The sequence below is a fragment of the Chiloscyllium plagiosum genome, unplaced genomic scaffold (genome assembly GCF_037043375.1).
Source record: "Chiloscyllium plagiosum isolate Xiang-an unplaced genomic scaffold, Cpla_swu_hap1 HiC_scaffold_38, whole genome shotgun sequence".
Taxonomy (NCBI): Eukaryota; Metazoa; Chordata; class Chondrichthyes; order Orectolobiformes; family Hemiscylliidae; genus Chiloscyllium; species Chiloscyllium plagiosum.
This window is the reverse complement of record NW_028270176.1, coordinates 21,593,199-21,615,973: the sequence shown is the minus strand read 5'-3', so window position 1 is coordinate 21,615,973 and position 22,775 is coordinate 21,593,199. Positions and strand designations below refer to the sequence as shown.

Sequence of the window (22,775 nt, the reverse complement as noted above, 5' to 3'; positions counted from 1 at the left end):
CGTCTGTGCAGTTTGAACATTCTGCCCGTGTGTGCGTGGGTTTGCTCCGGCTGCTCCGGTTACCGCTCTCAGTACAAAGATGTGTAGCTTCTGCGGGATTGGCCATGCTTCATTGTCCCATTGTGTACGGTGATAGTGCGGGCCCGGTGGATTCGTCAGCATTAAATGTAGAATGATGCGGAATGGGTCTGGGTCGATTGCTCTCTGCAGGGTCGGTGTGGACGAGATTAGAATAAATTAGATTGGCTACAGTGTGGAAACAGGCCCTTCAGCCCAACAAGTCCACATCGATCCTCTGAAGACTAACCCACCCAGACCCGTTTCTCTCTGAATAATGCACCTATGACTAGGGGCAATTTAGAACTTCCTGTAGAAGGGCTCATGCCCGAAACGTCGATTCTCCTGCTCCTTGGATGCTGCCGGACCTGCTGCGCTTTTCCGGCAATACATTTTCAGCTCAGCAATTTAGAATGGCCAATTCAGCCGGCCTGCACGTCTTTGGACTGTGAGAGCAAACCGGAGCAAACCCACGCAGACTCTGGGAGAATGTGCAATGTCGACACAGACTCGATTCCCTAAAGCTGGAATCGAGCCTGGCTCCCTAGCGCTGTGAGGCAGCAGTGCGAACCACTGAGCGACTGGTTGGGCGGAATGGCCTGTTTCCAAACTGGAGGGATCCTGTGCCTCTGAGATTTCTGACAATCACCGGGAGACCTAATTGGGAATTGTCATTCGCTCGCTTGGAGTGACTGAGGTCAGCGATCTCAAAGTTAAATCCGTGAACACACACAGCCCCGTTCTTTGCCTGCAGCAAAAAGAAGTTTGTGGATTTCAACTGAACGCTGAAAGTGACAAAAACAGAAGTTGCAGGAAAAGCTCAACAGGTCTGAGACGAGAAATGAGAGGCGACAGGTGTCTGTCACTTCAGGGTAATGACCCTGGTGTTTCAGATATCAATTCCCAAGCTCTTGACAAAAACAGCAGCTATCCGTCCAACAGGGTTATTCAGGAGCGCGACTCGTTCATTTGGTGGTTGTGGGTGAACGCTGCAGCTTCCAAAGAAGCCGGTTGGATGACAAGCTGGCGTTGAGGTTGAACATAGCATCCTTCAGTCTCATGCCAAGCGTTGAAACTGAGTGGGCGCTGGAGACATGGCTGAGAGGCCCCAGTGAGATTTGAACTCACGACTTCTGGTTTACGAGACCAGCGCTCTAACCGCTGAGCTATGGAGCCGGGCGGCTCGGCGCACTGCACTGGACTGGTTAACACTGGGACACTTGGGACACAGGTTTCAATCGACTCTCGCGTCACCGTCTGTGCAGTTTGAACATTCTGCCCGTGTGTGCGTGGGTTTGCTCCGGCTGCTCCGGTTACCGCTCTCAGTACAAAGATGTGTAGCTTCTGCGGGATTGGCCATGCTTCATTGTCCCATTGTGTACGGTGATAGTGCGGGCCCGGTGGATTCGTCAGCATTAAATGTAGAATGATGCGGAATGGGTCTGGGTCGATTGCTCTCTGCAGGGTCGGTGTGGACGAGATTAGAATAAATTAGATTGGCTACAGTGTGGAAACAGGCCCTTCAGCCCAACAAGTCCACATCGATCCTCTGAAGACTAACCCACCCAGACCCGTTTCTCTCTGAATAATGCACCTATGACTAGGGGCAATTTAGAACTTCCTGTAGAAGGGCTCATGCCCGAAACGTCGATTCTCCTGCTCCTTGGATGCTGCCGGACCTGCTGCGCTTTTCCGGCAATACATTTTCAGCTCAGCAATTTAGAATGGCCAATTCAGCCGGCCTGCACGTCTTTGGACTGTGAGAGCAAACCGGAGCAAACCCACGCAGACTCTGGGAGAATGTGCAATGTCGACACAGACTCGATTCCCTAAAGCTGGAATCGAGCCTGGCTCCCTAGCGCTGTGAGGCAGCAGTGCGAACCACTGAGCGACTGGTTGGGCGGAATGGCCTGTTTCCAAACTGGAGGGATCCTGTGCCTCTGAGATTTCTGACAATCACTGGGAGACCTAATTGGGAATTGTCATTCGCTCGCTTGGAGTGACTGAGGTCAGCGATCTCAAAGTTAAATCCGTGAACACACACAGCCCCGTTCTTTGCCTGCAGCAAAAAGAAGTTTGTGGATTTCAACTGAACGCTGAAAGTGACAAAAACAGAAGTTGCAGGAAAAGCTCAACAGGTCTGAGACGAGAAATGAGAGGCGACAGGTGTCTGTCACTTCAGGGTAATGACCCTGGTGTTTCAGATATCAATTCCCAAGCTCTTGACAAAAGCAGCAGCTATCCGTCCAATAGGGTTGTTCAGGAGCGCGACTCGTTCATTTGGTGGTTGTGGGTGAACGCTGCAGCTTCCAAAGAAGCCGGTTGGATGACAAGCTGGCGTTGAGGTTGAACATAGCATCCTTCAGTCTCATGCCAAGCGTTCAAACTGAGTGGGCGCTGGAGACATGGCTGAGAGGCCCCAGTGAGATTTGAACTCACGACTTCTGGTTTACGAGACCAGCGCTCTAACCGCTGAGCTATGGAGCCGGGTGGCTCGGCGCACTGCACTGGACTGGTTAACACTGGCTGACTCAAATACTTGGGACACAGGTTTCAATCGACTCTCGCGTCACCGTCTGTGCAGTTTGAACATTGTGCCCGTGTGTGCGTGGGTTTGCTCCGGCTGCTCCGGTTACCGCTCTCAGTACAAAGATGTGTAGCTTCTGCGGGATTGGCCATGCTTCATTGTCCCATTGTGTACGGTGATAGTGCGGGCCCGGTGGATTCGTCAGCATTAAATGTAGAATGATGCGGAATGGGTCTGGGTCGATTGCTCTCTGCAGGGTCGGTGTGGACGAGATTAGAATAAATTAGATTGGCTACAGTGTGGAAACAGGCCCTTCAGCCCAACAAGTCCACATCGATCCTCTGAAGAGTAACCCACCCAGACCCGTTTCTCTCTGAATAATGCACCTATGACTAGGGGCAATTTAGAACTTCCTGTAGAAGGGCTCATGCCCGAAACGTCGATTCTCCTGCTCCTTGGATGCTGCCGGACCTGCTGCGCTTTTCCGGCAATACATTTTCAGCTCAGCAATTTAGAATGGCCAATTCAGCCGGCCTGCACGTCTTTGGACTGTGAGAGCAAACCGGAGCAAACCCACGCAGACTCTGGGAGAATGTGCAATGTCGACACAGACTCGATTCCCTAAAGCTGGAATCGAGCCTGGCTCCATAGCGCTGTGAGGCAGCAGTGCGAACCACTGAGCGACTGGTTGGGCGGAATGGCCTGTTTCCAAACTGGAGGGATCCTGTGCCTCTGAGATTTCTGACAATCACCGGGAGACCTAATTGGGAATTGTCATTCGCTCGCTTGGAGTGACTGAGGTCAGCGATCTCAAAGTTAAATCCGTGAACACACACAGCCCCGTTCTTTGCCTGCAGCAAAAAGAAGTTTGTGGATTTCAACTGAACGCTGAAAGTGACAAAAACAGAAGTTGCAGGAAAAGCTCAACAGGTCTGAGACGAGAAATGAGAGGCGACAGGTGTCTGTCACTTCAGGGTAATGACCCTGGTGTTTCAGATATCAATTCCCAAGCTCTTGACAAAAGCAGCAGCTATCCGTCCAATAGGGTTGTTCAGGAGCGCGACTCGTTCATTTGGTGGTTGTGGGTGAACGCTGCAGCTTCCAAAGAAGCCGGTTGGATGACAAGCTGGCGTTGAGGTTGAACATAGCATCCTTCAGTCTCATGCCAAGCGTTGAAACTGAGTGGGCGCTGGAGACATGGCTGAGAGGCCCCAGTGAGATTTGAACTCACGACTTCTGGTTTACGAGACCAGCGCTCTAACCGCTGAGCTATGGAGCCGGGCGGCTCGGCGCACTGCACTGGACTGGTTAACACTGGCTGACTCAAATACTTGGGACACAGGTTTCAATCGACTCTCGCGTCACCGTCTGTGCAGTTTGAACATTCTGCCCGTGTGTGCGTGGGTTTGCTCCGGCTGCTCCGGTTACCGCTCTCAGTACAAAGATGTGTAGCTTCTGCGGGATTGGCCATGCTTCATTGTCCCATTGTGTACGGTGATAGTGCGGGCCCGGTGGATTCGTCAGCATTAAATGTAGAATGATGCGGAATGGGTCTGGGTCGATTGCTCTCTGCAGGGTCGGTGTGGACGAGATTAGAATAAATTAGATTGGCTACAGTGTGGAAACAGGCCCTTCAGCCCAACAAGTCCACATCGATCCTCTGAAGACTAACCCACCCAGACCCGTTTCTCTCCGAATAATGCACCTATGACTAGGGGCAATTTAGAACTTCCTGTAGAAGGGCTCATGCCCGAAACGTCGATTCTCCTGCTCCTTGGATGCTGCCTGACCTGCTGCGCTTTTCCGGCAATACATTTTCAGCTCAGCAATTTAGAATGGCCAATTCAGCCGGCCTGCACGTCTTTGGACTGTGAGAGCAAACCGGAGCAAACCCACGCAGACTCTGGGAGAATGTGCAATGTCGACACAGACTCGATTCCCTAAAGCTGGAATCGAGCCTGGCTCCCTAGCGCTGTGAGGCAGCAGTGCGAACCACTGAGCGACTGGTTGGGCGGAATGGCCTGTTTCCAAACTGGAGGGATCCTGTGCCTCTGAGATTTCTGACAATCACCGGGAGACCTAATTGGGAATTGTCATTCGCTCGCTTGGAGTGACTGAGGTCAGCGATCTCAAAGTTAAATCCGTGAACACACACAGCCCCGTTCTTTGCCTGCAGCAAAAAGAAGTTTGTGGATTTCAACTGAACGCTGAAAGTGACAAAAACAGAAGTTGCAGGAAAAGCTCAACAGGTCTGAGACGAGAAATGAGAGGCGACAGGTGTCTGTCACTTCAGGGTAATGACCCTGGTGTTTCAGACATCAATTCCCAAGCTCTTGACAAAAGCAGCAGCTATCCGTCCAATAGGGTTGTTCAGGAGCGCGACTCGTTCATTTGGTGGTTGTGGGTGAACGCTGCAGCTTCCAAAGAAGCCGGTTGGATGACAAGCTGGCGTTGAGGTTGAACATAGCATCCTTCAGTCTCATGCCAAGCGTTCAAACTGAGTGGGCGCTGGAGACATGGCTGAGAGGCCCCAGTGAGATTTGAACTCACGACTTCTGGTTTACGAGACCAGTGCTCTAACCGCTGAGCTATGGAGCCGGGCGGCTCGGCGCACTGCACTGGACTGGTTAACACTGGCTGACTCAAATACTTGGGACACAGGTTTCAATCGACTCTCGCGTCACCGTCTGTCCAGTTTGAACATTCTGCCCGTGTGTGCGTGGGTTTGCTCCGGCTGCTCCGGTTACCGCTCTCAGTACAAAGATGTGTAGCTTCTGCGGGATTGGCCATGCTTCATTGTCCCGTTGTGTACGGTGATAGTGCGGGCCCGGTGGATTCGTCAGCATTAAATGTAGAATGATGCGGAATGGGTCTGGGTCGATTGCTCTCTGCAGGGTCGGTGTGGACGAGATTAGAATAAATTAGATTGGCTACAGTGTGGAAACAGGCCCTTCAGCCCAACAAGTCCACATCGATCCTCTGAAGACTAACCCACCCAGACCCGTTTCTCTCTGAATAATGCACCTATGACTAGGGGCAATTTAGAACTTCCTGTAGAAGGGCTCATGCCCGAAACGTCGATTCTCCTGCTCCTTGGATGCTGCCGGACCTGCTGCGCTTTTCCGGCAATACATTTTCAGCTCAGCAATTTAGAATGGCCAATTCAGCCGGCCTGCACGTCTTTGGACTGTGAGAGCAAACCGGAGCAAACCCACGCAGACTCTGGGAGAATGTGCAATGTCGACACAGACTCGATTCCCTAAAGCTGGAATCGAGCCTGGCTCCCTAGCGCTGTGAGGCAGCAGTGCGAACCACTGAGCGACTGGTTGGGCGGAATGGCCTGTTTCCAAACTGGAGGGATCCTGTGCCTCTGAGATTTCTGACAATCACCGGGAGACCTAATTGGGAATTGTCATTCGCTCGCTTGGAGTGACTGAGGTCAGCGATCTCAAAGTTAAATCCGTGAACACACACAGCCCCGTTCTTTGCCTGCAGCAAAAAGAAGTTTGTGGATTTCAACTGAACGCTGAAAGTGACAAAAACAGAAGTTGCAGGAAAAGCTCAACAGGTCTGAGACGAGAAATGAGAGGCGACAGGTGTCTGTCACTTCAGGGTAATGACCCTGGTGTTTCAGATATCAATTCCCAAGCTCTTGACAAAAGCAGCAGCTATCCGTCCAATAGGGTTGTTCAGGAGCGCGACTCGTTCATTTGGTGGTTGTGGGTGAACGCTGCAGCTTCCAAAGAAGCCGGTTGGATGACAAGCTGGCGTTGAGGTTGAACATAGCATCCTTCAGTCTCATGCCAAGCGTTGAAACTGAGTGGGCGCTGGAGACATGGCTGCGAGGCCCCAGTGAGATTTGAACTCACGACTTCTGGTTTACGAGACCAGCGCTCTAACCGCTGAGCTATGGAGCCGGGTGGCTCGGCGCACTGCACTGGACTGGTTAACACTGGCTGACTCAAATACTTGGGACACAGGTTTCAATCGACTCTCGCGTCACCGTCTGTGCAGTTTGAACATTGTGCCCGTGTGTGCGTGGGTTTGCTCCGGCTGCTCCGGTTACCGCTCTCAGTACAAAGATGTGTAGCTTCTGCGGGATTGGCCATGCTTCATTGTCCCATTGTGTACGGTGATAGTGCGGGCCCGGTGGATTCGTCAGCATTAAATGTGGAATGATGCGGAATGGGTCTGGGTCGATTGCTCTCTGCAGGGTCGGTGTGGACGAGATTAGAATAAATTAGATTGGCTACAGTGTGGAAACAGGACCTTCAGCCCAACAAGTCCACATCGATCCTCTGAAGAGTAACTCACCCAGACCCGTTTCACTCTGAATAATGCAACTATGACTCGGGGCAATTTAGAACTTCCTGTAGAAGGGCTCATGCCCGAAACGTCGATTCTCCTGCTCCTTGGATGCTGCCTGACCTGCTGCGCTTTTCCAGCAATACATTTTCAGCTCAGCAATTTAGAACGGCCAATTCAGCCGGCCTGCACGTCTTTGGACTGTGAGAGCAAACCGGAGCAAACCCACGCAGACTCTGGGAGAATGTGCAAAGTCGACACAGACTCGATTCCCTAAAGCTGGAATCGAGCCTGGCTCCCTAGCGCTGTGAGGCAGCAGTGCGAACCACTGAGCGACTGGTTGGGCGGAATGGCCTGTTTCCAAACTGGAGGGATCCTATGCCTCTGAGATTTCTGACAATCACCGGGAGACCTAATTGGGAATTGTCATTCGCTCGCTTGGAGTGACTGAGGTCAGCGATCTCAAAGTTAAATCCGTGAACAAACACAGCCCCGTTCTTTGCCTGCAGCAAAAAGAAGTTTGTGGATTTCAACTGAACGCTGAAAGTGACAAAAACAGAAGTTGCAGGAAAAGCTCAACAGGTCTGAGACGAGAAATGAGAGGCGACAGGTGTCTGTCACTTCAGGGTAATGACCCTGGTGTTTCAGATATCAATTCCCAAGCTCTTGACAAAAGCAGCAGCTATCCGTCCAATAGGGTTGTTCAGGAGCGCGACTCGTTCATTTGGTGGTTGTGGGTGAACGCTGCAGCTTCCAAAGAAGCCGGTTGGATGACAAGCTGGCGTTGAGGTTGAACATAGCATCCTTCAGTCTCATGCCAAGCGTTCAAACTGAGTGGGCGCTGGAGACATGGCTGAGAGGCCCCAGTGAGATTTGAACTCACGACTTCTGGTTTACGAGACCAGCGCTCTAACCGCTGAGCTATGGAGCCGGGCGGCTCGGCGCACTGCACTGGACTGGTTAACACTGGCTGACTCAAATACTTGGGACACAGGTTTCAATCGACTCTCGCGTCACCGTCTGTCCAGTTTGAACATTGTGCCCGTGTGTGCGTGGGTTTGCTCCGGCTGCTCCGGTTACCGCTCTCAGTACAAAGATGTGTAGCTTCTGCGGGATTGGCCATGCTTCATTGTCCCATTGTGTACGGTGATAGTGCGGGCCCGGTGGATTCGTCAGCATTAAATGTAGAATGATGCGGAATGGGTCTGGGTCGATTGCTCTCTGCAGGGTCGGTGTGGACGAGATTAGAATAAATTAGATTGGCTACAGTGTGGAAACAGGCCCTTCAGCCCAACAAGTCCACATCGATCCTCTGAAGACTAACCCACCCAGACCCGTTTCTCTCTGAATAATGCACCTATGACTAGGGGCAATTTAGAACTTCCTGTAGAAGGGCTCATGCCCGAAACGTCGATTCTCCTGCTCCTTGGATGCTGCCGGACCTGCTGCGCTTTTCCGGCAATACATTTTCAGCTCAGCAATTTAGAATGGCCAATTCAGCCGGCCTGCACGTCTTTGGACTGTGAGAGCAAACCGGAGCAAACCCACGCAGACTCTGGGAGAATGTGCAATGTCGACACAGACTCGATTCCCTAAAGCTGGAATCGAGCCTGGCTCCCTAGCGCTGTGAGGCAGCAGTGCGAACCACTGAGCGACTGGTTGGGCGGAATGGCCTGTTTCCAAACTGGAGGGATCCTGTGCCTCTGAGATTTCTGACAATCACCGGGAGACCTAATTGGGAATTGTCATTCGCTCGCTTGGAGTGACTGAGGTCAGCGATCTCAAAGTTAAATCCGTGAACACACACAGCCCCGTTCTTTGCCTGCAGCAAAAAGAAGTTTGTGGATTTCAACTGAACGCTGAAAGTGACAAAAACAGAAGTTGCAGGAAAAGCTCAACAGGTCTGAGACGAGAAATGAGAGGCGACAGGTGTCTGTCACTTCAGGGTAATGACCCTGGTGTTTCAGATATCAATTCCCAAGCTCTTGACAAAAGCAGCAGCTATCCGTCCAATAGGGTTGTTCAGGAGCGCGACTCGTTCATTTGGTGGTTGTGGGTGAACGCTGCAGCTTCCAAAGAAGCCGGTTGGATGACAAGCTGGCGTTGAGGTTGAACATAGCATCCTTCAGTCTCATGCCAAGCGTTGAAACTGAGTGGGCGCTGGAGACATGGCTGAGAGGCCCCAGTGAGATTTGAACTCACGACTTCTGGTTTACGAGACCAGCGCTCTAACCGCTGAGCTATGGAGCCGGGCGGCTCGGCGCACTGCACTGGACTGGTTAACACTGGCTGACTCAAATACTTGGGACACAGGTTTCAATCGACTCTCGCGTCACCGTCTGTGCAGTTTGAACATTCTGCCCGTGTGTGCGTGGGTTTGCTCCGGCTGCTCCGGTTACCGCTCTCAGTACAAAGATGTGTAGCTTCTGCGGGATTGGCCATGCTTCATTGTCCCATTGTGTACGGTGATAGTGCGGGCCCGGTGGATTCGTCAGCATTAAATGTAGAATGATGCGGAATGGGTCTGGGTCGATTGCTCTCTGCAGGGTCGGTGTGGACGAGATTAGAATAAATTAGATTGGCTACAGTGTGGAAACAGGCCCTTCAGCCCAACAAGTCCACATCGATCCTCTGAAGACTAACCCACCCAGACCCGTTTCTCTCTGAATAATGCACCTATGACTAGGGGCAATTTAGAACTTCCTGTAGAAGGGCTCATGCCCGAAACGTCGATTCTCCTGCTCCTTGGATGCTGCCTGACCTGCTGCGCTTTTCCGGCAATACATTTTCAGCTCAGCAATTTAGAATGGCCAATTCAGCCGGCCTGCACGTCTTTGGACTGTGAGAGCAAACCGGAGCAAACCCACGCAGACTCTGGGAGAATGTGCAATGTCGACACAGACTCGATTCCCTAAAGCTGGAATCGAACCTGGCTCCCTAGCGCTGTGAGGCAGCAGTGCGAACCACTGAGCGACTGGTTGGGCGGAATGGCCTGTTTCCAAACTGGAGGGATCCTGTGCCTCTGAGATTTCTGACAATCACCGGGAGACCTAATTGGGAATTGTCATTCGCTCGCTTGGAGTGACTGAGGTCAGCGATCTCAAAGTTAAATCCGTGAACACACACAGCCCCGTTCTTTGCCTGCAGCAAAAAGAAGTTTGTGGATTTCAACTGAACGCTGAAAGTGACAAAAACAGAAGTTGCAGGAAAAGCTCAACAGGTCTGAGACGAGAAATGAGAGGCGACAGGTGTCTGTCACTTCAGGGTAATGACCCTGGTGTTTCAGATATCAATTCCCAAGCTCTTGACAAAAACAGCAGCTATCCGTCCAACAGGGTTATTCAGGAGCGCGACTCGTTCATTTGGTGGTTGTGGGTGAACGCTGCAGCTTCCAAATAAGCCGGTTGGATGACAAGCTGGCGTTGAGGTTGAACATAGCATCCTTCAGTCTCATGCCAAGCGTTGAAACTGAGTGGGCGCTGGAGACATGGCTGCGAGGCCCCAGTGAGATTTGAACTCACGACTTCTGGTTTACGAGACCAGCGCTCTAACCGCTGAGCTATGGAGCCGGGTGGCTCGGCGCACTGCACTGGACTGGTTAACACTGGCTGACTCAAATACTTGGGACACAGGTTTCAATCGACTCTCGCGTCACCGTCTGTGCAGTTTGAACATTCTGCCCGTGTGTGCGTGGGTTTGCTCCGGCTGCTCCGGTTACCGCTCTCAGTACAAAGATGTGTAGCTTCTGCGGGATTGGCCATGCTTCATTGTCCCATTGTGTACGGTGATAGTGCGGGCCCGGTGGATTCGTCAGCATTAAATGTAGAATGATGCGGAATGGGTCTGGGTCGATTGCTCTCTGCAGGGTCGGTGTGGACGAGATTAGAATAAATTAGATTGGCTACAGTGTGGAAACAGGCCCTTCAGCCCAACAAGTCCACATCGATCCTCTGAAGACTAACCCACCCAGACCCGTTTCTCTCTGAATAATGCACCTATGACTAGGGGCAATTTAGAACTTCCTGTAGAAGGGCTCATGCCCGAAACGTCGATTCTCCTGCTCCTTGGATGCTGCCGGACCTGCTGCGCTTTTCCGGCAATACATTTTCAGCTCAGCAATTTAGAATGGCCAATTCAGCCGGCCTGCACGTCTTTGGACTGTGAGAGCAAACCGGAGCAAACCCACGCAGACTCTGGGAGAATGTGCAATGTCGACACAGACTCGATTCCCTAAAGCTGGAATCGAGCCTGGCTCCCTAGCGCTGTGAGGCAGCAGTGCGAACCACTGAGCGACTGGTTGGGCGGAATGGCCTGTTTCCAAACTGGAGGGATCCTGTGCCTCTGAGATTTCTGACAATCACCGGGAGACCTAATTGGGAATTGTCATTCGCTCGCTTGGAGTGACTGAGGTCAGCGATCTCAAAGTTAAATCCGTGAACACACACAGCCCCGTTCTTTGCCTGCAGCAAAAAGAAGTTTGTGGATTTCAACTGAACGCTGAAAGTGACAAAAACAGAAGTTGCAGGAAAAGCTCAACAGGTCTGAGACGAGAAATGAGAGGCGACAGGTGTCTGTCACTTCAGGGTAATGACCCTGGTGTTTCAGATATCAATTCCCAAGCTCTTGACAAAAGCAGCAGCTATCCGTCCAATAGGGTTGTTCAGGAGCGCGACTCGTTCATTTGGTGGTTGTGGGTGAACGCTGCAGCTTCCAAAGAAGCCGGTTGGATGACAAGCTGGCGTTGAGGTTGAACATAGCATCCTTCAGTCTCATGCCAAGCGTTCAAACTGAGTGGGCGCTGGAGACATGGCTGCGAGGCCCCAGTGAGATTTGAACTCACGACTTCTGGTTTACGAGACCAGCGCTCTAACCGCTGAGCTATGGAGCCGGGTGGCTCGGCGCACTGCACTGGACTGGTTAACACTGGCTGACTCAAATACTTGGGACACAGGTTTCAATCGACTCTCGCGTCACCGTCTGTGCAGTTTGAACATTGTGCCCGTGTGTGCGTGGGTTTGCTCCGGCTGCTCCGGTTACCGCTCTCAGTACAAAGATGTGTAGCTTCTGCGGGATTGGCCATGCTTCATTGTCCCATTGTGTACGGTGATAGTGCGGGCCCGGTGGATTCGTCAGCATTAAATGTGGAATGATGCGGAATGGGTCTGGGTCGATTGCTCTCTGCAGGGTCGGTGTGGACGAGATTAGAATAAATTAGATTGGCTACAGTGTGGAAACAGGACCTTCAGCCCAACAAGTCCACATCGATCCTCTGAAGAGTAACTCACCCAGACCCGTTTCACTCTGAATAATGCAACTATGACTCGGGGCAATTTAGAACTTCCTGTAGAAGGGCTCATGCCCGAAACGTCGATTCTCCTGCTCCTTGGATGCTGCCTGACCTGCTGCGCTTTTCCAGCAATACATTTTCAGCTCAGCAATTTAGAACGGCCAATTCAGCCGGCCTGCACGTCTTTGGACTGTGAGAGCAAACCGGAGCAAACCCACGCAGACTCTGGGAGAATGTGCAAAGTCGACACAGACTCGATTCCCTAAAGCTGGAATCGAGCCTGGCTCCCTAGCGCTGTGAGGCAGCAGTGCGAACCACTGAGCGACTGGTTGGGCGGAATGGCCTGTTTCCAAACTGGAGGGATCCTATGCCTCTGAGATTTCTGACAATCACCGGGAGACCTAATTGGGAATTGTCATTCGCTCGCTTGGAGTGACTGAGGTCAGCGATCTCAAAGTTAAATCCGTGAACAAACACAGCCCCGTTCTTTGCCTGCAGAAAAAAGAAGTTTGTGGATTTCAACTGAACGCTGAAAGTGACAAAAACAGAAGTTGCAGGAAAAGCTCAACAGGTCTGAGACGAGAAATGAGAGGCGACAGGTGTCTGTCACTTCAGGGTAATGACCCTGGTGTTTCAGATATCAATTCCCAAGCTCTTGACAAAAGCAGCAGCTATCCGTCCAATAGGGTTGTTCAGGAGCGCGACTCGTTCATTTGGTGGTTGTGGGTGAACGCTGCAGCTTCCAAAGAAGCCGGTTGGATGACAAGCTGGCGTTGAGGTTGAACATAGCATCCTTCAGTCTCATGCCAAGCGTTCAAACTGAGTGGGCGCTGGAGACATGGCTGCGAGGCCCCAGTGAGATTTGAACTCACGACTTCTGGTTTACGAGACCAGCGCTCTAACCGCTGAGCTATGGAGCCGGGTGGCTCGGCGCACTGCACTGGACTGGTTAACACTGGCTGACTCAAATACTTGGGACACAGGTTTCAATCGACTCTCGCGTCACCGTCTGTGCAGTTTGAACATTGTGCCCGTGTGTGCGTGGGTTTGCTCCGGCTGCTCCGGTTACCGCTCTCAGTACAAAGATGTGTAGCTTCTGCGGGATTGGCCATGCTTCATTGTCCCATTGTGTACGGTGATAGTGCGGGCCCGGTGGATTCGTCAGCATTAAATGTGGAATGATGCGGAATGGGTCTGGGTCGATTGCTCTCTGCAGGGTCGGTGTGGACGAGATTAGAATAAATTAGATTGGCTACAGTGTGGAAACAGGACCTTCAGCCCAACAAGTCCACATCGATCCTCTGAAGAGTAACTCACCCAGACCCGTTTCACTCTGAATAATGCAACTATGACTCGGGGCAATTTAGAACTTCCTGTAGAAGGGCTCATGCCCGAAACGTCGATTCTCCTGCTCCTTGGATGCTGCCTGACCTGCTGCGCTTTTCCAGCAATACATTTTCAGCTCAGCAATTTAGAACGGCCAATTCAGCCGGCCTGCACGTCTTTGGACTGTGAGAGCAAACCGGAGCAAACCCACGCAGACTCTGGGAGAATGTGCAAAGTCGACACAGACTCGATTCCCTAAAGCTGGAATCGAGCCTGGCTCCCTAGCGCTGTGAGGCAGCAGTGCGAACCACTGAGCGACTGGTTGGGCGGAATGGCCTGTTTCCAAACTGGAGGGATCCTATGCCTCTGAGATTTCTGACAATCACCGGGAGACCTAATTGGGAATTGTCATTCGCTCGCTTGGAGTGACTGAGGTCAGCGATCTCAAAGTTAAATCCGTGAACAAACACAGCCCCGTTCTTTGCCTGCAGAAAAAAGAAGTTTGTGGATTTCAACTGAACGCTGTAAGTGACAAAAACAGAAGTTGCAGGAAAAGCTCAACAGGTCTGAGACGAGAAATGAGAGTCGACAGGTGTCTGTCACTTCAGGGTAATGACCCTGTTGTTTCAGACATCAATTCCCAAGCTCTTGACAAAAACAGCAGCTATCAGTCCAATAAGGTTATTCAGGAGCGCGACTCGTTCATTTGGTGATTGCGGCTGAACGCCGTAGCTTCCAAATAAGCCGGTTAGATGACAAGCTGGCGTTGAGCTTGAACATAGCATCCTACAGTCTCATGCCAAGCGTTGAAACTGAGTGGGCGCAGGAGACATGGCTGAGAGGCCCCAGTGAGATTTGAACTCACGACCCCTGGTTTACAAGACCAGTGCTCTAACCGCTGAGCTATGGAGCCGGGTGGTCCGGCGAACTGCGCTGGATTGGTTAACACTGGCTGACTCAAATACTTGGGACACAGGTTTCAATCGACTCTCGCGTCACCGTCTGCACAGTTTGAACATTCTGCCCGTGTGTGCGTGGGTTTGCTCCGGCTGCTCCGGTTACCGCTCTCAGTACAAAGATGTGTAGCTTCTGCGGGATTGGCCATGCTTCATTGTCCCATTGTGTACGGTGATAGTGCGGGCCCGGTGGATTCGTCAGCATTAAATGTGGAATGATGCGGAATGGGTCTGGGTCGATTGCTCTCTGCAGGGTCGGTTTTAGAATAGAATAAATTAGATTGGCTACAGTGTGGAAACAGGACCTTCAGCCCAACAAGTCCACATCGATCCTCTGAAGACTAACCCACCCAGACCCGTTTCTCTCTGAATAATGCACCTATGACTAGGGGCAATTTAGAACTTCCTGTAGAAGGGCTCATGCCCGAAACGTCGATTCTCCTGCTCCTTGGATGCTGCCGGACCTGCTGCGCTTTTCCGGCAATACATTTTCAGCTCAGCAATTTAGAATGGCCAATTCAGCCGGCCTGCACGTCTTTGGACTGTGAGAGCAAACCGGAGCAAACCCACGCAGACTCTGGGAGAATGTGCAATGTCGACACAGACTCGATTCCCTAAAGCTGGAATCGAGCCTGGCTCCCTAGCGCTGTGAGGCAGCAGTGCGAACCACTGAGCGACTGGTTGGGCGGAATGGCCTGTTTCCAAACTGGAGGGATCCTGTGCCTCTGAGATTTCTGACAATCACCGGGAGACCTAATTGGGAATTGTCATTCGCTCGCTTGGAGTGACTGAGGTCAGCGATCTCAAAGTTAAATCCGTGAACACACACAGCCCCGTTCTTTGCCTGCAGCAAAAAGAAGTTTGTGGATTTCAACTGAACGCTGAAAGTGACAAAAACAGAAGTTGCAGGAAAAGCTCAACAGGTCTGAGACGAGAAATGAGAGGCGACAGGTGTCTGTCACTTCAGGGTAATGACCCTGGTGTTTCAGATATCAATTCCCAAGCTCTTGACAAAAGCAGCAGCTATCCGTCCAATAGGGTTGTTCAGGAGCGCGACTCGTTCATTTGGTGGTTGTGGGTGAACGCTGCAGCTTCCAAAGAAGCCGGTTGGATGACAAGCTGGCGTTGAGGTTGAACATAGCATCCTTCAGTCTCATGCCAAGCGTTGAAACTGAGTGGGCGCTGGAGACATGGCTGAGAGGCCCCAGTGAGATTTGAACTCACGACTTCTGGTTTACGAGACCAGCGCTCTAACCGCTGAGCTATGGAGCCGGGCGGCTCGGCGCACTGCACTGGACTGGTTAACACTGGCTGACTCAAATACTTGGGACACAGGTTTCAATCGACTCTCGCGTCACCGTCTGTGCAGTTTGAACATTCTGCCCGTGTGTGCGTGGGTTTGCTCCGGCTGCTCCGGTTACCGCTCTCAGTACAAAGATGTGTAGCTTCTGCGGGATTGGCCATGCTTCATTGTCCCATTGTGTACGGTGATAGTGCGGGCCCGGTGGATTCGTCAGCATTAAATGTAGAATGATGCGGAATGGGTCTGGGTCGATTGCTCTCTGCAGGGTCGGTGTGGACGAGATTAGAATAAATTAGATTGGCTACAGTGTGGAAACAGGCCCTTCAGCCCAACAAGTCCACATCGATCCTCTGAAGACTAACCCACCCAGACCCGTTTCTCTCTGAATAATGCACCTATGACTAGGGGCAATTTAGAACTTCCTGTAGAAGGGCTCATGCCCGAAACGTCGATTCTCCTGCTCCTTGGATGCTGCCTGACCTGCTGCGCTTTTCCGGCAATACATTTTCAGCTCAGCAATTTAGAATGGCCAATTCAGCCGGCCTGCACGTCTTTGGACTGTGAGAGCAAACCGGAGCAAACCCACGCAGACTCTGGGAGAATGTGCAATGTCGACACAGACTCGATTCCCTAAAGCTGGAATCGAGCCTGGCTCCCTAGCGCTGTGAGGCAGCAGTGCGAACCACTGAGCGACTGGTTGGGCGGAATGGCCTGTTTCCAAACTGGAGGGATCCTGTGCCTCTGAGATTTCTGACAATCACCGGGAGACCTAATTGGGAATTGTCATTCGCTCGCTTGGAGTGACTGAGGTCAGCGATCTCAAAGTTAAATCCGTGAACACACACAGCCCCGTTCTTTGCCTGCAGCAAAAAGAAGTTTGTGGATTTCAACTGAACGCTGAAAGTGACAAAAACAGAAGTTGCAGGAAAAGCTCAACAGGTCTGAGACGAGAAATGAGAGGCGACAGGTGTCTGTCACTTCAGGGTAATGACCCTGGTGTTTCAGATATCAATTCCCAAGCTCTTGACAAAAACAGCAGCTATCCGTCCAACAGGGTTATTCAGGAGCGCGACTCGTTCATTTGGTGGTTGTGGGTGAACGCGGCAGCTTCCAAATAAGCCGGTTGGATGACAAGCTGGCGTTGAGGTTGAACATAGCATCCTTCAGTCTCATGCCAAGCGTTGAAACTGAGTGGGCGCTGGAGACATGGCTGCGAGGCCCCAGTGAGATTTGAACTCACGACTTCTGGTTTACGAGACCAGCGCTCTAACCGCTGAGCTATGGAGCCGGGTGGCTCGGCGCACTGCACTGGACTGGTTAACACTGGCTGACTCAAATACTTGGGACACAGGTTTCAATCGACTCTCGCGTCACCGTCTGTGCAGTTTGAACATTCTGCCCGTGTGTGCGTGGGTTTGCTCCGGCTGCTCCGGTTACCGCTCTCAGTACAAAGATGTGTAGCTTCTGCGGGATTGGCCATGCTTCATTGTCCCATTGTGTACGGTGATAGTGCGGGCCCGGTGGATTCGTCAGCATTAAATGTAGAATGATGCGGAATGGGTCTGGGTCGATTGCTCTCTGCAGGGTCGGTGTGGACGAGATTAGAATAAATTAGATTGGCTACAGTGTGGAAACAGGCCCTTCAGCCCAACAAGTCCACATCGATCCTCTGAAGACTAACCCACCCAGACCCGTTTCTCTCTGAATAATGCACCTATGACTAGGGGCAATTTAGAACTTCCTGTAGAAGGGCTCATGCCCGAAACGTCGATTCTCCTGCTCCTTGGATGCTGCCGGACCTGCTGCGCTTTTCCGGCAATACATTTTCAGCTCAGCAATTTAGAATGGCCAATTCAGCCGGCCTGCACGTCTTTGGACTGTGAGAGCAAACCGGAGCAAACCCACGCAGACTCTGGGAGAATGTGCAATGTCGACACAGACTCGATTCCCTAAAGCTGGAATCGAGCCTGGCTCCCTAGCGCTGTGAGGCAGCAGTGCGAACCACTGAGCGACTGGTTGGGCGGAATGGCCTGTTTCCAAACTGGAGGGATCCTGTGCCTCTGAGATTTCTGACAATCACCGGGAGACCTAATTGGGAATTGTCATTCGCTCGCTTGGAGTGACTGAGGTCAGCGATCTCAAAGTTAAATCCGTGAACACACACAGCCCCGTTCTTTGCCTGCAGCAAAAAGAAGTTTGTGGATTTCAACTGAACGCTGAAAGTGACAAAAACAGAAGTTGCAGGAAAAGCTCAACAGGTCTGAGACGAGAAATGAGAGGCGACAGGTGTCTGTCACTTCAGGGTAATGACCCTGGTGTTTCAGATATCAATTCCCAAGCTCTTGACAAAAGCAGCAGCTATCCGTCCAATAGGGTTGTTCAGGAGCGCGACTCGTTCATTTGGTGGTTGTGGGTGAACGCTGCAGCTTCCAAAGAAGCCGGTTGGATGACAAGCTGGCGTTGAGGTTGAACATAGCATCCTTCAGTCTCATGCCAAGCGTTCAAACTGAGTGGGCGCTGGAGACATGGCTGCGAGGCCCCAGTGAGATTTGAACTCACGACTTCTGGTTTACGAGACCAGCGCTCTAACCGCTGAGCTATGGAGCCGGGTGGCTCGGCGCACTGCACTGGACTGGTTAACACTGGCTGACTCAAATACTTGGGACACAGGTTTCAATCGACTCTCGCGTCACCGTCTGTGCAGTTTGAACATTGTGCCCGTGTGTGCGTGGGTTTGCTCCGGCTGCTCCGGTTACCGCTCTCAGTACAAAGATGTGTAGCTTCTGCGGGATTGGCCATGCTTCATTGTCCCATTGTGTACGGTGATAGTGCGGGCCCGGTGGATTCGTCAGCATTAAATGTGGAATGATGCGGAATGGGTCTGGGTCGATTGCTCTCTGCAGGGTCGGTGTGGACGAGATTAGAATAAATTAGATTGGCTACAGTGTGGAAACAGGACCTTCAGCCCAACAAGTCTACATCGATCCTCTGAAGAGTAACTCACCCAGACCCGTTTCACTCTGAATAATGCAACTATGACTCGGGGCAATTTAGAACTTCCTGTAGAAGGGCTCATGCCCGAAACGTCGATTCTCCTGCTCCTTGGATGCTGCCTGACCTGCTGCGCTTTTCCAGCAATACATTTTCAGCTCAGCAATTTAGAACGGCCAATTCAGCCGGCCTGCACGTCTTTGGACTGTGAGAGCAAACCGGAGCAAACCCACGCAGACTCTGGGAGAATGTGCAAAGTCGACACAGACTCGATTCCCTAAAGCTGGAATCGAGCCTGGCTCCCTAGCGCTGTGAGGCAGCAGTGCGAACCACTGAGCGACTGGTTGGGCGGAATGGCCTGTTTCCAAACTGGAGGGATCCTATGCCTCTGAGATTTCTGACAATCACCGGGAGACCTAATTGGGAATTGTCATTCGCTCGCTTGGAGTGACTGAGGTCAGCGATCTCAAAGTTAAATCCGTGAACAAACACAGCCCCGTTCTTTGCCTGCAGAAAAAAGAAGTTTGTGGATTTCAACTGAACGCTGTAAGTGACAAAAACAGAAGTTGCAGGAAAAGCTCAACAGGTCTGAGACGAGAAATGAGAGTCGACAGGTGTCTGTCACTTCAGGGTAATGACCCTGTTGTTTCAGACATCAATTCCCAAGCTCTTGACAAAAACAGCAGCTATCAGTCCAATAGGGTTATTCAGGAGCGCGACTCGTTCATTTGGTGATTGCGGCTGAACGCCGTAGCTTCCAAATAAGCCGGTTAGATGACAAGCTGGCGTTGAGCTTGAACATAGCATCCTACAGTCTCATGCCAAGCGTTGAAACTGAGTGGGCGCAGGAGACATGGCTGAGAGGCCCCAGTGAGATTTGAACTCACGACCCCTGGTTTACAAGACCAGTGCTCTAACCGCTGAGCTATGGCGCCGGGTGGTCCGGCGAACTGCGCTGGATTGGTTAACACTGGCTGACTCAAATACTTGGGACACAGGTTTCAATCGACTCTCGCGTCACCGTCTGCACAGTTTGAACATTCTGCCCGTGTGTGCGTGGGTTTGCTCCGGCTGCTCCGGTTACCGCTCTCAGTACAAAGATGTGTAGCTTCTGCGGGATTGGCCATGCTTCATTGTCCCATTGTGTACGGTGATAGTGCGGGCCCGGTGGATTCGTCAGCATTAAATGTGGAATGATGCGGAATGGGTCTGGGTCGATTGCTCTCTGCAGGGTCGGTTTTAGAATAGAATAAATTAGATTGGCTACAGTGTGGAAACAGGACCTTCAGCCCAACAAGTCCACATCGATCCTCTGAAGACTAACCCACCCAGACCCGTTTCTCTCTGAATAATGCACCTATGACTAGGGGCAATTTAGAACTTCCTGTAGAAGGACTCATGCCCGAAACGTCGATTCTCCTGCTCCTTGGATGCTGCCTGACCTGCTGCGCTTTTCCAGCAATACATTTTCAGCTCAGCAATTTAGAATGGCCAATTCACCCGGCCTGCACGTCTTTGGACTGTGAGAGCAAACCGGAGCAAACCCACGCAGACTCTGGGAGAATGTGCAAAGTCGACACAGACTCGATTCCCTAAAGCTGGAATCGAGCCTGGCTCCCTAGCGCTGTGAGGAAGCAGTGCGAACCACTGAGCGACTGGTTGGGCGGAATGGCCTGTTTCCAAACTGGAGGGATCCTATGCCTCTGAGATTTCTGACAATCACCGGGAGACCTAATTGGGAATTGTCATTCGCTCGCTTGGAGTGACTGAGGTCAGCGATCTCAAAGTTAAATCCGTGAACACACACAGCCCCGTTCTTTGCCTGCAGAAAAAAGAAGTTTGTGGATTTCAACTGAACGCTGTAAGTGACAAAAACAGAGGTTGCAGGAAAAGCTCAACAGGTCTGAGACGAGAAATGGGAGGCGACAGGTGTCTGTCACTTCAGGGTAATGACCCTGTTGTTTCAGACATCAATTCCCAAGCTCTTGACAAAAACTGCAGCTATCAGTCCAATAGGGTTATTCAGGAGCGCGACTCGTTCATTTGGTGATTGCGGCTGAACGCCGTAGCTTCCAAATAAGCCGGTTAGATGACAAGCTGGCGTTGAGCTTGAACATAGCATCCTACAGTCTCATGCCAAGCGTTGAAACTGAGTGGGCGCAGGAGACATGGCTGAGAGGCCCCAGTGAGATTTGAACTCACGACCCCTGGTTTACAAGACCAGTGCTCTAACCGCTGAGCTATGGAGCCGGGTGGTCCGGCGAACTGCGCTGGATTGGTTAACACTGGCTGACTCAAATACTTGGGACACAGGTTTCAATCGACTCTCGCGTCACCGTCTGCACAGTTTGAACATTCTGCCCGTGTGTGCGTGGGTTTGCTCCGGCTGCTCCGGTTACCGCTCTCAGTACAAAGATGTGTAGCTTCTGCGGGATTGGCCATGCTTCATTGTCCCATTGTGTACGGTGATAGTGCGGGCCCGGTGGATTCGTCAGCATTAAATGTGGAATGATGCGGAATGGGTCTGGGTCGATTGCTCTCTGCAGGGTCGGTTTTAGAATAGAATAAATTAGATTGGCTACAGTGTGGAAACAGGACCTTCAGCCCAACAAGTCCACATCGATCCTCTGAAGACTAACCCACCCAGACCCGTTTCTCTCTGAATAATGCACCTATGACTAGGGGCAATTTAGAACTTCCTGTAGAAGGGCTCATGCCCGAAACGTCGATTCTCCTGCTCCTTGGATGCTGCCTGACCTGCTGCGCTTTTCCAGCAATACATTTTCAGCTCAGCAATTTAGAATGGCCAATTCACCCGGCCTGCACGTCTTTGGACTGTGAGAGCAAACCGGAGCAAACCCACGCAGACTCTGGGAGAATGTGCAAAGTCGACACAGACTCGATTCCCTAAAGCTGGAATCGAGCCTGGCTCCCTAGCGCTGTGAGGAAGCAGTGCGAACCACTGAGCGACTGGTTGGGCGGAATGGCCTGTTTCCAAACTGGAGGGATCCTATGCCTCTGAGATTTCTGACAATCACCGGGAGACCTAATTGGGAATTGTCATTCGCTCGCTTGGAGTGACTGAGGTCAGCGATCTCAAAGTTAAATCCGTGAACACACACAGCCCCGTTCTTTGCCTGCAGAAAAAAGAAGTTTGTGGATTTCAACTGAACGCTGTAAGTGACAAAAACAGAGGTTGCAGGAAAAGCTCAACAGGTCTGAGACGAGAAATGGGAGGCGACAGGTGTCTGTCACTTCAGGGTAATGACCCTGGTGTTTCAGACAACAATTCCCAAGCTCTTGACAAAAACTGCAGCTATCAGTCCAACAGGGTTATTCAGGAGCGCGACTCGTTCATTTGGTGGTTGTGGGTGAACGCCGTAGCTTCCAAAAAAGCCGGTTAGACGACAAGCTGTCGTTGAGCTTGAACATAGCACTCTTCAGTCTCATGCCAAGCGTTGAAACTGAGTGGGCGCTGGAAACATGGCTGAGAGACCCCAGTGAGATTTGAACTCACGACTTCTGGTTTACGAGACCAGCGCTCTAACCGCTGAGCTATGGAGCCGGGTGGTCCGGCGAACTGCGCTGGATTGGTTAACACTGGCTGACTCAAATACTTGGGACACAGGTTTCAATCGACTCTCGCCTCACCGTCTGTACAGTTTGAACATTCTGCCCGTGTGTGCGTGGGTTTGCTCCGGCTGCTCCGGTTACCGCTCTCAGTCCAAAGATGTGTAGCTTCTGCGGGATTGGCCATGCTTCATTGTCCCATTGTGTACGGTGATAGTGCGGGCCCGGTGGATTCGTCAGCATTAAATGTGGAATGATGCGGAATGGGTCTGGGTCGATTGCTCTCTGCAGGGTCGGTGTGGACGAGATTAGAATAAATTAGATTGGCTACAGTGTGGAAACAGGACCTTCAGCCCAACAAGTCCACATCGATCCTCTGAAGAGTAACTCACCCAGACCCGTTTCACTCTGAATAATGCAACTATGACTCGGGGCAATTTAGAACTTCCTGTA

General features: G+C 51.7%; 17 non-coding genes across 17 annotated transcripts; all 17 read right to left on the bottom strand.

Moving 5' to 3' along the window:
* Nucleotides 1-1,160: 1,160 nt before the first annotated feature.
* On the bottom strand, nucleotides 1,161-1,233 carry trnat-cgu (transfer RNA threonine (anticodon CGU)). Its single transcript has one exon. It is a non-coding gene; the product is annotated as a tRNA-Thr (tRNA).
* Nucleotides 1,234-2,471: 1,238 nt separating this feature from the next.
* Nucleotides 2,472-2,544, bottom strand: trnat-cgu (transfer RNA threonine (anticodon CGU)). Its single transcript has one exon. It is a non-coding gene; the product is annotated as a tRNA-Thr (tRNA).
* A 1,246-nt stretch (nucleotides 2,545-3,790) lies between these two features.
* Nucleotides 3,791-3,863, bottom strand: trnat-cgu (transfer RNA threonine (anticodon CGU)). The gene has a single exon. It is a non-coding gene; the product is annotated as a tRNA-Thr (tRNA).
* A 1,246-nt stretch (nucleotides 3,864-5,109) lies between these two features.
* Nucleotides 5,110-5,182, bottom strand: trnat-cgu (transfer RNA threonine (anticodon CGU)). The gene has a single exon. It is a non-coding gene; the product is annotated as a tRNA-Thr (tRNA).
* A 1,246-nt stretch (nucleotides 5,183-6,428) lies between these two features.
* Nucleotides 6,429-6,501, bottom strand: trnat-cgu (transfer RNA threonine (anticodon CGU)). The gene has a single exon. It is a non-coding gene; the product is annotated as a tRNA-Thr (tRNA).
* Nucleotides 6,502-7,747: 1,246 nt separating this feature from the next.
* On the bottom strand, nucleotides 7,748-7,820 carry trnat-cgu (transfer RNA threonine (anticodon CGU)). The gene has a single exon. It is a non-coding gene; the product is annotated as a tRNA-Thr (tRNA).
* Nucleotides 7,821-9,066: 1,246 nt separating this feature from the next.
* Nucleotides 9,067-9,139, bottom strand: trnat-cgu (transfer RNA threonine (anticodon CGU)). The gene has a single exon. It is a non-coding gene; the product is annotated as a tRNA-Thr (tRNA).
* A 1,246-nt stretch (nucleotides 9,140-10,385) lies between these two features.
* trnat-cgu (transfer RNA threonine (anticodon CGU)) lies at nucleotides 10,386-10,458 on the bottom strand. The gene has a single exon. It is a non-coding gene; the product is annotated as a tRNA-Thr (tRNA).
* A 1,246-nt stretch (nucleotides 10,459-11,704) lies between these two features.
* trnat-cgu (transfer RNA threonine (anticodon CGU)) lies at nucleotides 11,705-11,777 on the bottom strand. The gene has a single exon. It is a non-coding gene; the product is annotated as a tRNA-Thr (tRNA).
* Nucleotides 11,778-13,023: 1,246 nt separating this feature from the next.
* trnat-cgu (transfer RNA threonine (anticodon CGU)) lies at nucleotides 13,024-13,096 on the bottom strand. The gene has a single exon. It is a non-coding gene; the product is annotated as a tRNA-Thr (tRNA).
* A 1,246-nt stretch (nucleotides 13,097-14,342) lies between these two features.
* On the bottom strand, nucleotides 14,343-14,415 carry trnat-ugu (transfer RNA threonine (anticodon UGU)). The gene has a single exon. It is a non-coding gene; the product is annotated as a tRNA-Thr (tRNA).
* Nucleotides 14,416-15,657: 1,242 nt separating this feature from the next.
* trnat-cgu (transfer RNA threonine (anticodon CGU)) lies at nucleotides 15,658-15,730 on the bottom strand. Its single transcript has one exon. It is a non-coding gene; the product is annotated as a tRNA-Thr (tRNA).
* Nucleotides 15,731-16,976: 1,246 nt separating this feature from the next.
* trnat-cgu (transfer RNA threonine (anticodon CGU)) lies at nucleotides 16,977-17,049 on the bottom strand. The gene has a single exon. It is a non-coding gene; the product is annotated as a tRNA-Thr (tRNA).
* Nucleotides 17,050-18,295: 1,246 nt separating this feature from the next.
* On the bottom strand, nucleotides 18,296-18,368 carry trnat-cgu (transfer RNA threonine (anticodon CGU)). The gene has a single exon. It is a non-coding gene; the product is annotated as a tRNA-Thr (tRNA).
* A 1,246-nt stretch (nucleotides 18,369-19,614) lies between these two features.
* On the bottom strand, nucleotides 19,615-19,687 carry trnat-ugu (transfer RNA threonine (anticodon UGU)). Its single transcript has one exon. It is a non-coding gene; the product is annotated as a tRNA-Thr (tRNA).
* Nucleotides 19,688-20,929: 1,242 nt separating this feature from the next.
* Nucleotides 20,930-21,002, bottom strand: trnat-ugu (transfer RNA threonine (anticodon UGU)). The gene has a single exon. It is a non-coding gene; the product is annotated as a tRNA-Thr (tRNA).
* A 1,242-nt stretch (nucleotides 21,003-22,244) lies between these two features.
* Nucleotides 22,245-22,317, bottom strand: trnat-cgu (transfer RNA threonine (anticodon CGU)). The gene has a single exon. It is a non-coding gene; the product is annotated as a tRNA-Thr (tRNA).
* Between the last annotated feature and the right edge of the window lie 458 nt (nucleotides 22,318-22,775).